General features: G+C 45.4%; 1 long non-coding RNA gene across 1 annotated transcript; it reads right to left on the bottom strand.

Annotated features, from left to right (window-relative positions):
* Window positions 1-2,305: 2,305 nt before the first annotated feature.
* LOC106150027 lies at window positions 2,306-5,434 on the bottom strand. The gene is made up of 2 exons (XR_001236556.1): window positions 5,268-5,434; window positions 2,306-2,867 (listed from the first exon to the last, which is right to left on the bottom strand). It is a non-coding gene; the product is annotated as an uncharacterized LOC106150027 (long non-coding RNA).
* Window positions 5,435-8,886: the final 3,452 nt, after the last annotated feature.

Consider the following 8,886-nt stretch of genomic DNA (forward strand, 5'->3'; position numbering starts at 1 on the left):
CCCTCGGGCCGTGCTGAGTCGGCGCGGGCCCGCGCGTGCGCCTTAGCGGTGAGGCGCGCGTTCCCTCCCCCCACTTCCATCCAGCCGCGCACGCTCGTCTCGCCTCGGCCCCGGCTCCGGCCCCGCCCCCAAGCGCGGGGCATGCGCGCCCTGGAACCGCGCATGCGCACACAACTGCCGCGCGCCCCTGGACTCAAGGGTGCAGAGTGGACTAAGGGTACGCGTGGGTGGCGCTGCTGGGGAAATCCCTGGCCTTGGACCGCGAGGTTGCAGTCATGGGGGTGCCCTGGCCGCATATTCTGCCCTCAAACTGGACAGACTTCAGGAAGCATCCCCACCTCTTCCTGCCCACAAATCCGAAATGCGCCCTGCTCGGCAGGGCTGCTCTGCCTCTCAGCCTACCCCTGCCCGGGCCAATGAGGGCTGTTGGGCCATTTTGCAGATAAGCAAACTGAGATTCAGAAATTGTTTTAACGGCGCTAGTTAGTGCTGGGCTGTGCCAAGATCCGATCTTGGAAGATGTTGTAAAAGGGAGGAGGATGACTTACTCTAAATGAACCCAGACAGTCAGTAGTGTCCCCTGCCCTCGGTTTTAAGGCTGGAAAAGGCCTTCTCCAGGCGCTGGAAGGAGGCAAGGGTCAATTGGCAAGGGGCTTCTGGCCTGAGAGGTAGTTTCAGAACGGAACTGACTGGTTGAGTTAGGAGAAATCACAGAATTTGAAGTCCGAGCGATTGAAAAATCCAGATGGTGACGGGCCCTGTAAGCCGCGCTTGAGTGCCTGGAGTTTATTCTTTGGGCAGCAGGGAACCTTTGGAGTTTTAAACAGGAAGTGATAACTGATTTGTGTTCTTTAAAAAAAAAAATCACTGGCATTCTTGCGGTAGGAAATGAAAAGAGAAGCAGGGGCAACTTTCATTTTTACGTTGTCATTTTGATCCTTGCCACAAGGCCAAGAGCAGACAAGCAGCCCAGGCACATAGTTGTGAAAGGCAAATACCCAGAAGAACGATCTGTCTCAGGAGCTGTAATTTGACTCTCAACAGAATCAGGTATAATAAAAATACTTGTTTAGCAAGATTTTACATATTTAAATGTTTGTTTTTTTTTTTGTACTGGGAATCTAACTCAGGACCTTGCATTTGCTAGGCAGGCACTTGTGCCTCCGAACTATATCCCCAGCCCTGTTGATTGTTCAAAGGTTGATTTTGTTTGTTTGCTTTTTGGTCTATTTTACCGCATTTAAAATTGTAAGGGATGGTGTCAGCCTTGGGGCCTTTGAACTTGCTGTGTCCTGCAGGAGAACTTCTTGCTCCCTGACTTCCAGCATCCCCTTAGATGTCATCTGACTATGTCTCCTGACCTCTCTGTGTGTGATGGGAAGCATTCACTGCCTGGCCATCTTCTTACACATCCTTTTACTCTGCTGTTGTTATGTAAAACTCCTGTTGTTCACCCCATTCCGACACTATGTCCTTTTTTACTGTGAGTCTGTCCCTCTACTAGAACGTTAGATTCATTACAGCAAGGACTTTATTTTATTCACTAGTGGGTCCCTGGCACATAAGAAGTATTTGTTGTATGAATGAATAAAGCTTTGGGTGATGTGAAGTGAGAGATCATTATTATTATTATTAAAAGTATAAGAAGAGTATGGAGGGCTGGGGATATAGCTCAGCGGCACAAGCGCCTCCCTGGCAAGCACAAGGTCCTGAGTTCTATTCCCGATAAAAAAAAAAAAAAAAAAATAAATAGGAGTATGGAAGAGGGGGAGGGGAGTGAAGACACAAAAGGGATTGCATCAGGAGATTTTTGGGGGAAGGAGTTGCAGTGTGATAGACTAAAAGGGCCACCAATTGGCCTCTCAACAAGCGTGAAATCTAGTTATTCACCCCTTGACTGTGGGCAAATCTTACTTTGACCAATAGAACGCATCACAATCTACAAAATCAGAGCCCAGGCAGCTTTTATTTTTCACTCTCTTACTTGAGCCCAAACTAGCCTCCTGAGTAAGCCATGTGAAAGAGAACTGAGGTACTCTGGCCAGCGAACTCTCAGCTGCCAGGCCTGTGGGTAAGACTATACTAGGCCACTCAGCCCCAGCCAGGTGCTCAACCATCTGTAGCCACATGAGGCGTGGAGAGACCAGTGAAAAACAGCCCAGCTGGCCAACCTCAGGACTTTGAGCAAATAAAATACACGTGGTTTTATGTCCCTGGGCTTGGGGCATTTTGTAACACAATAGATAGCTAATACTTTTGAAGTTGATGTACTTGCAGGGCAGCTTCAATGATTTGTCTTTTTTTCTTTTTTTTTTTTTTTAATTGTTTTTTGAGACAGGGTCTCACTATCCAGTTCAGGCTGCCTAGGAGCCCATGCTTAGGAGTCAGATGACTCTTGGTGCAGACTCAGACTTAAGTTCAACCATTCACCTGCTTTCCAGCCCTGAGCAAATGATAGAGCCCTGATTCCTCACCTGTTAAATGGGGCTTATACCAGGTCTACATAAAATCAGGTGGTTGTGGACAAGAAATGACTCACATAACACAGTAGAGGGCTTGACATATAAATGTTACTGATTAGCTACAGCATTATTATGTGGAATACTAATAACTTGGGTGAGGACGGAAGGGACATTCAAAGGATCAGCAGAGCATAGTAGTCTTAGCACAGCTGCCCCTGCATGCAGTATCTCTAAACCTCATAGCAACCCGTGCATGGTGACCCTATGGCTATCACCCCCATTTTATGGATGTAAAAAACTGTGGCTTGGGCAAAAAGAATGAGTCAGGTAGTGAGCTGAAATTCAAGGCTGTGTCTTCTCCTTCTCCTCCTTCTCCTCCCTAGCATGGTCTACTGCCATCAAACCCTGAAAGAACAAACAAAAGAGAAAGTACCATTTGGTTTCCCCCTTTTCTGACTGCACCAGATGGGCCAGCCCTGCTTAGGAAGCTTTCAGGAAGCACTTCCTGTGCATTGGCAGAGCAGCTGCACTTAGCTCCAGGAGCGGTTCCTCTTGAAAAGTTCCCTGCCACCCTGATCTAGGGAGGGCACCCTTCTCAGAGGGGCTATTCCATGGTGGGGAAGCAGAAACACACATTCCGTTTTAATTCCAAAACAGCACACAGTAATGACAGCACGGAAGCTGATGTCACCAAGGAGACACAGGCCCGGTTACCACCCACATCACAGCACTGAGCAGCCTGCAAACCCATCTGGAGAAGCTAGAATAAATGAAAGTGAGACTGGGAGATGTGCTATGGAACTTTTTTGCACATAGCAGGTTATGCTGACCCATAAGTGTTAAGAATCAGAGAGGAGAGAGCAGGGAGCAACAGAATAGAGAAAGATGTTCAGTGGAACTGGGTTCTAATGCCTACTCCCCCATGTGACAAACCAGGGGCCCTAAGCAGACTGCGTTGTCTCTGAGTTTCTGGCTCACTTTCCTCATCTGGAAAATGCAGAGTGTGGGAAGGAAAGGCTGCAAGAGCCAGAGGGCAGAGGATGTCCCAGGGAAGGTGACCAACGTGGAAGCAAGGCCCAAGGCAGGACAGTGTGAGAGGCCCAAGGACAGACTCCTTTCTTCAACCACCATGTTCAGCTGCCTGGAGGGATGAATATACACTCATGATCACTGTTCAGGAACATTCTGGGCTAGATTGTTTAGCCAGGTTTTACTACAACTATACAATTTCACTTTCTGAGGAAATGTAAAGATATAGCATTATGGGGCTATTAGTTCTTGTTGGGGGAGCTCTCCTACAGGGATATAGGAATGATTCGCCCAGGTAGGGGAACATCCTCACCGAATCAGGGCTGCCCCAGGCCCTCCCATTCACACATAGCTCCCCACTCACCGGAGTGTTCCAGGTCTCTTTGATACAGGGAACATTAATTGGCACCTTCCAGGTCTCACCTCAACCCAATTTTGCGAAACCCTCCCTGAGTAGTAGTGAGCAGATCCTATGTGGACACCCAGAAGCCTATAGCAGGACCTCACAAGGAATGTGTGTCCCAGGATTCTGCTCCCTATCCTGAACCCCAAGCTACTCTGCACCTCCCCAGCCCATCCCCAGAAACATACACAGTGAGCCATAGGGACCTGTTGGGTCTACAGGGCTCAGTAAGTCCAAGCCAGGGATAATCTTCAGCACTCCCCTAACCTGAGGTACCCCTGTGGTCTGAGACCTGTAGCCAGGGCTCAAATCACAATTCATGCAGAACTACTGCATCTTCTAGAGAATCCTGCCCCAAGCCATTCACTATCTCATTTAATTTTCACAAACCACCCAGAATAAGTATTACTAAGCACAGTTTATAGATAAGTAAACTGAGACCAGAAGGTGATGGCTTCCTAACAAATAAGTGGTAGGGTCAGGATCCACAGTCAATTTGTGTGGCTCAAGAACTGTACTCTCAGTGAAGGGGCTCCTTTGCCTCCAGGCCTACCAGGCATCCTTGTACCAGGCATGAGGACAACTCAGTCAAGAGTATGAAGAGGTCTACACACATTCCCCTGTGATGATGATCAGTTTGCCTGCACCTGGTAAAGGCCATGCAGCTGCAGGGCACCACTGGACCTGTTGTACTTACAGCATGGCTATAAGTCATGGTTTTGGTCATTTTTACTATTTTGATCAAATTTAAATCCTCCTCAGAAAGCTAGTGATGGTGGCACACCCCTGTAATCCTAGCACTCTTGGGAGGCTGAAGCAGGAGGATCCCAGTTCAAGGCCAGCTTTGGCTATGTAATGAAACCCTGTCTTAAAACAACAAAGGAAAAAGCAGAAAAGAAGGAAGGAAGGAAGACAGGGAGGAGGGAAGGAGGAAAGGAAGAGAGAGAGGGAAACAAGGAAAGGAGAGGGGGAAGGATGGAAGGGAGAGGGAGGGAAGGAAGGAGGGAAGGAGAGAGAATTAAAAATCCTTAGAGGAATGTCCTTTTGGCAAGTTTTGGGAGAGGTCACGTTCAACAAATCTTCATACTTTCATTGTAGTTTTTAACCATCTGCCACTTCGCACTTTTTTCGGCTTTTTTTCTCTTCTCTGAGCTTGTACTTCTGTTTCAGTCAAGATCTTGTACTAATTTGCAGGAGCCAAAAACAATGCTTCTCAACCCCATGTGGCAAACTAACACTCCTTTTGTAAAAGGCAATACAAAATGGATTAATCAAAATAAATGAAAATGTTGAAATGCAAAGACATACATGCAAACTAAAAGCCTTTTCCCCCACTGCACTACTGGGGATAGAACCCAGGTCCCCTCTTTTACCTGCTCGGAGAGCACGCTGCCACGGAGCCACACCCCAAGGCCCTCTAATTTTTTTTCTTTTCAAAACAACTCTTGTCACACTGCTTTGAAGGCTTCTGAAACTCCTGACGTTTATACCGATTCCACTAGGAATGGAAAATTGGGCAGGCTAGCTGCAGTTCCACATCCGAGACTGTAAGAGCCACACCTAAACAATTACAAAATAAGATGTGATTCTGCTCAAGCTATACACATCTGAATACATTTCCATCCGAAAAGAATCCACTAAAGGCAATGTAATCAACTTTTAAAAATTAATACTTTCATATATGATCACAAAACAATTTGCTTTTCTGGTTTTATTTCTATTCCAAATCTCCTATTGAATGAAAAGCTAAGTATAAACTATATTTAATGAACACCAAAATCTTATAATAAACTAAATAGGCTGAAACCTTAAAATTTCGTGTTTTGGAATTATAATTAAATTTTGTTCAAACTTTTATAAAAATGAAATTATGTGTATTCTAGTATTCAGTATTTTTCCAGTTGGCAATATAAATAATGAGTGTCACGCTTCAATGATGTTACTTTTACTTATATACAATATACACAATTTCTGCACATCTATATATACATATATACATATATACACAAATTTAGAGTAAAGGGGAATTTTTTTTTTTTTTTTTGAGACAGGGTCTTACTATGTAGTTCAGGCTGCCCTTGAGCTTACTTTGTATCCCAGGCTGGCCTCGAACTCGCAATGATCCTCCTGCCTCAGCCTCCCAAGTGCTGGGATTTCAGGAGTGTGCCACTATGCCCGGCTAAAGGGGATTATTGAATAGTGCAAGATACCCTGCAACTGCCATGTGCAACTGGTGTGAATACCATGCTGAATGAGCTAGTGGTGATGCACAACCTGAATATACTAAGAATTATTGAGTTATACATTTTTACCAAAAAGAGGGGAGGCCTGACTTCTGCATGGACTTAAAGCTCAGACTGGCTGACAACTCACTGTCTTTTCCAGCCCTCCTAGTCTGACAGTTCTCCCCTGTTGCCCCATCAGCATCTGCCACTTAGGCAGAAAACCCTGCCTGTTTTTTCAGCAGTTTTGGCTGAAGTCTCATTGGCTTTGATGGGCCACACTTAGGGCCTGTGCTTGCCCTAGAACTGAGGTAGACTTAGCCTTGCCCAAACCACAGTGATATAAAGTGGAAGAGGTTTGTTGCCAGTAGAAATAGAAGGAATACTTGACAGCAAAAAAAGCAGAGATTAAAAAAAAAACAACAAAAAAACAGAGATTCCCCCCACCCCCTGCTTTTGGTAATGTGTCCCTACTTTTCCTTCAGTAAATGTCACCCGTATTTTACAGGATCCTGATGAGATTGTTAAGCACAGGCCTAACTTGGGTCTAGTGGTTGTGATGGTCTCCCTCCTAAGCAGTTGACTGTCCCAGAAATATGACTAGAGAGTCTCTCAGGGGAAAGGCAGTCAGAGCTGGGGCATTTCCATGGGAGAGGGGGCCCAGGCTTTAGTCCCTGGTACAGTATTTTCACAGCTGGCCTGGCCAGGTCCTCTTTCAGTTACATGGGCTGTGCTGCTATATCCCCCTTTTATAGTTTCTCTCAGATTTCCCAGAGCTAGCATCTGGAGCCAACAACTGCTCTGACTGATGGAGACACTCACATGCAGGTTGCTGCAGGAATCCCTGGCCCTACATCTAAAGTTATGGGCACACAGTAAACCATCAATTAGTAATAGGTGTTGTTATTCGTGTTTCTCCCTCAGCTGCCTCAGGGAGATTACTTTTTCTATTTTATGGGGTTAGAATCCGAGGCCTCTCTTTACATTTTAGAATACAGTAATTTGACATAAATAAAAATTGAGGCAATAGGGTCGAGCACCTGCATGGGTAGCCCTGGGTTTCCCCTATTATTAACATCTTACATTAGGTTGATGTATTTGTTTCAGTTAAAGTCGGTGTGTATCTTTATTGCATTTATTTTTACCCATTGTCCTTTCTTTCTTTTTTTGGCCTAGGATTCCATCTAGGATGCCACATTACATTTAGTCATCATGTCTCCTAAGGCTCATCTTGGCTTTGACCTTTTCTCTGGCTTTTCTTTCTCTTTTTTTGTATTGGATTTAAACTAAGGGCCTTGCACTTGCCAGGCAGGTACTGTACCATTGAGCTACATCCCCAGCCCTTTTCTTGTTTTTTGATGAATGGAGTTTTGAGGACTGGTTGAGTATTTTCATGTTTTGTTTTGTTTTGTTTCCTTGAGACAGTGTCTTGCTATGTAGCCCAATATGGCCTTGAATTGTGAGCAATCCTCCTGCCTCAGCCTCCTGAGTGCTGGAATTACAGGCATGTACCACCACATCCAGCCGGTTGGGTGTTTCAAAAGATGATTCATTACTGGAATTTGTCTGATACCCTTTCCCATGATAAGATGGGATTACAGATCACTAGGAAGAAGACTCAGAGACAAGCTATCACTGTTGTCACATCATAAGGAGGCAACATACTACTGTTAGTCATGCTTTGCAACCGTTGATGTTGACCTTGATCACCTGGCTGAGCTAGCACCTGTCAGATTTCTGTCCTTTCCAAACTGTATGCTCTGGGAGGAAGTCTCTGTGTAGCCACACCTGAAGAACACAGAGTTACATTCCCCACCTGAAGGGAAGAGTAGCTACATAAATAACTTAGAGCTCTTCTGCACAGGAGACTTCTCTCATCTCTCCCAATTATTAATCTTTTTCAACCATTTATATCTGTATAGACTCATGGATTTTTTTGAGTAATAATCTATTATTTATTTATTGTGGGGACAATGCTAACATCCAAAACACCTTCAAGTCTGACATCATCACTTCAAAACTATGTATCTGGCGTACATGAAGGGCAGCATTGCCTTGTGATAGGAAATTAGCCTAGGGGATGCCTGGGACCTTCCTCTCAGGAAGGTTAAAATAGCCAGGTAGGCAGCAGGCCTGTGGGAAGAGATTGATGGATCTAGTTATAGACCCTGAAATCGCTTCCCACCTCCCATGTCTGTAACGTATGTTCTTTCACTCAAGCTGCGTGTGCTGGGCTCTAGGATATACCATACACTTCAGCACACTAAACACCAGGCTGTCACCCATCTGGTGGGGAGCAGACAAGTAAATGGGTAATTATGACACAGCCATCCAAGATATGTTGCCATGGAGGTGTTTATCTCAAACCCCAAAAACAGACAAGGTCAGAGGAAAACATGCCCAGCAAAGGGCCCAGTGTGGGCAAGACACAGGGTGTGAGATGTCATGTTCCTTGGGGAAGCATGCAGGCTTAGCTTGGTCACTAACAAGGCAGACAAGACACGGTATGCCTGAGGGTGGGACTTGAGACCATGGAGGAGGGAACTGCTGGGAATGTGGGTTGGGCTCCTAGCAACAGACACCCACCTGGATGTCTTAAACCAAAAAGTATTTTACTATAAAAGCATTTTTTGTTGTTTTGTTTTGCAGCGCTGGAGCCTTTGTACTGAGCTGCATCCTCAGCTCTTTTTAAAACTTTTATTCTGAAATAGGGTCTCACTAAGTCACTAAATTGCCCAGGCTGGGCTCAAACTTTTTTTTTTTTTTTTTT

The sequence above is a fragment of the Chinchilla lanigera genome, unplaced genomic scaffold (genome assembly GCF_000276665.1).
Source record: "Chinchilla lanigera isolate Chin_1 unplaced genomic scaffold, ChiLan1.0 scaffold00060, whole genome shotgun sequence".
In the NCBI taxonomy this organism is placed as follows: Eukaryota; Metazoa; Chordata; class Mammalia; order Rodentia; family Chinchillidae; genus Chinchilla; species Chinchilla lanigera.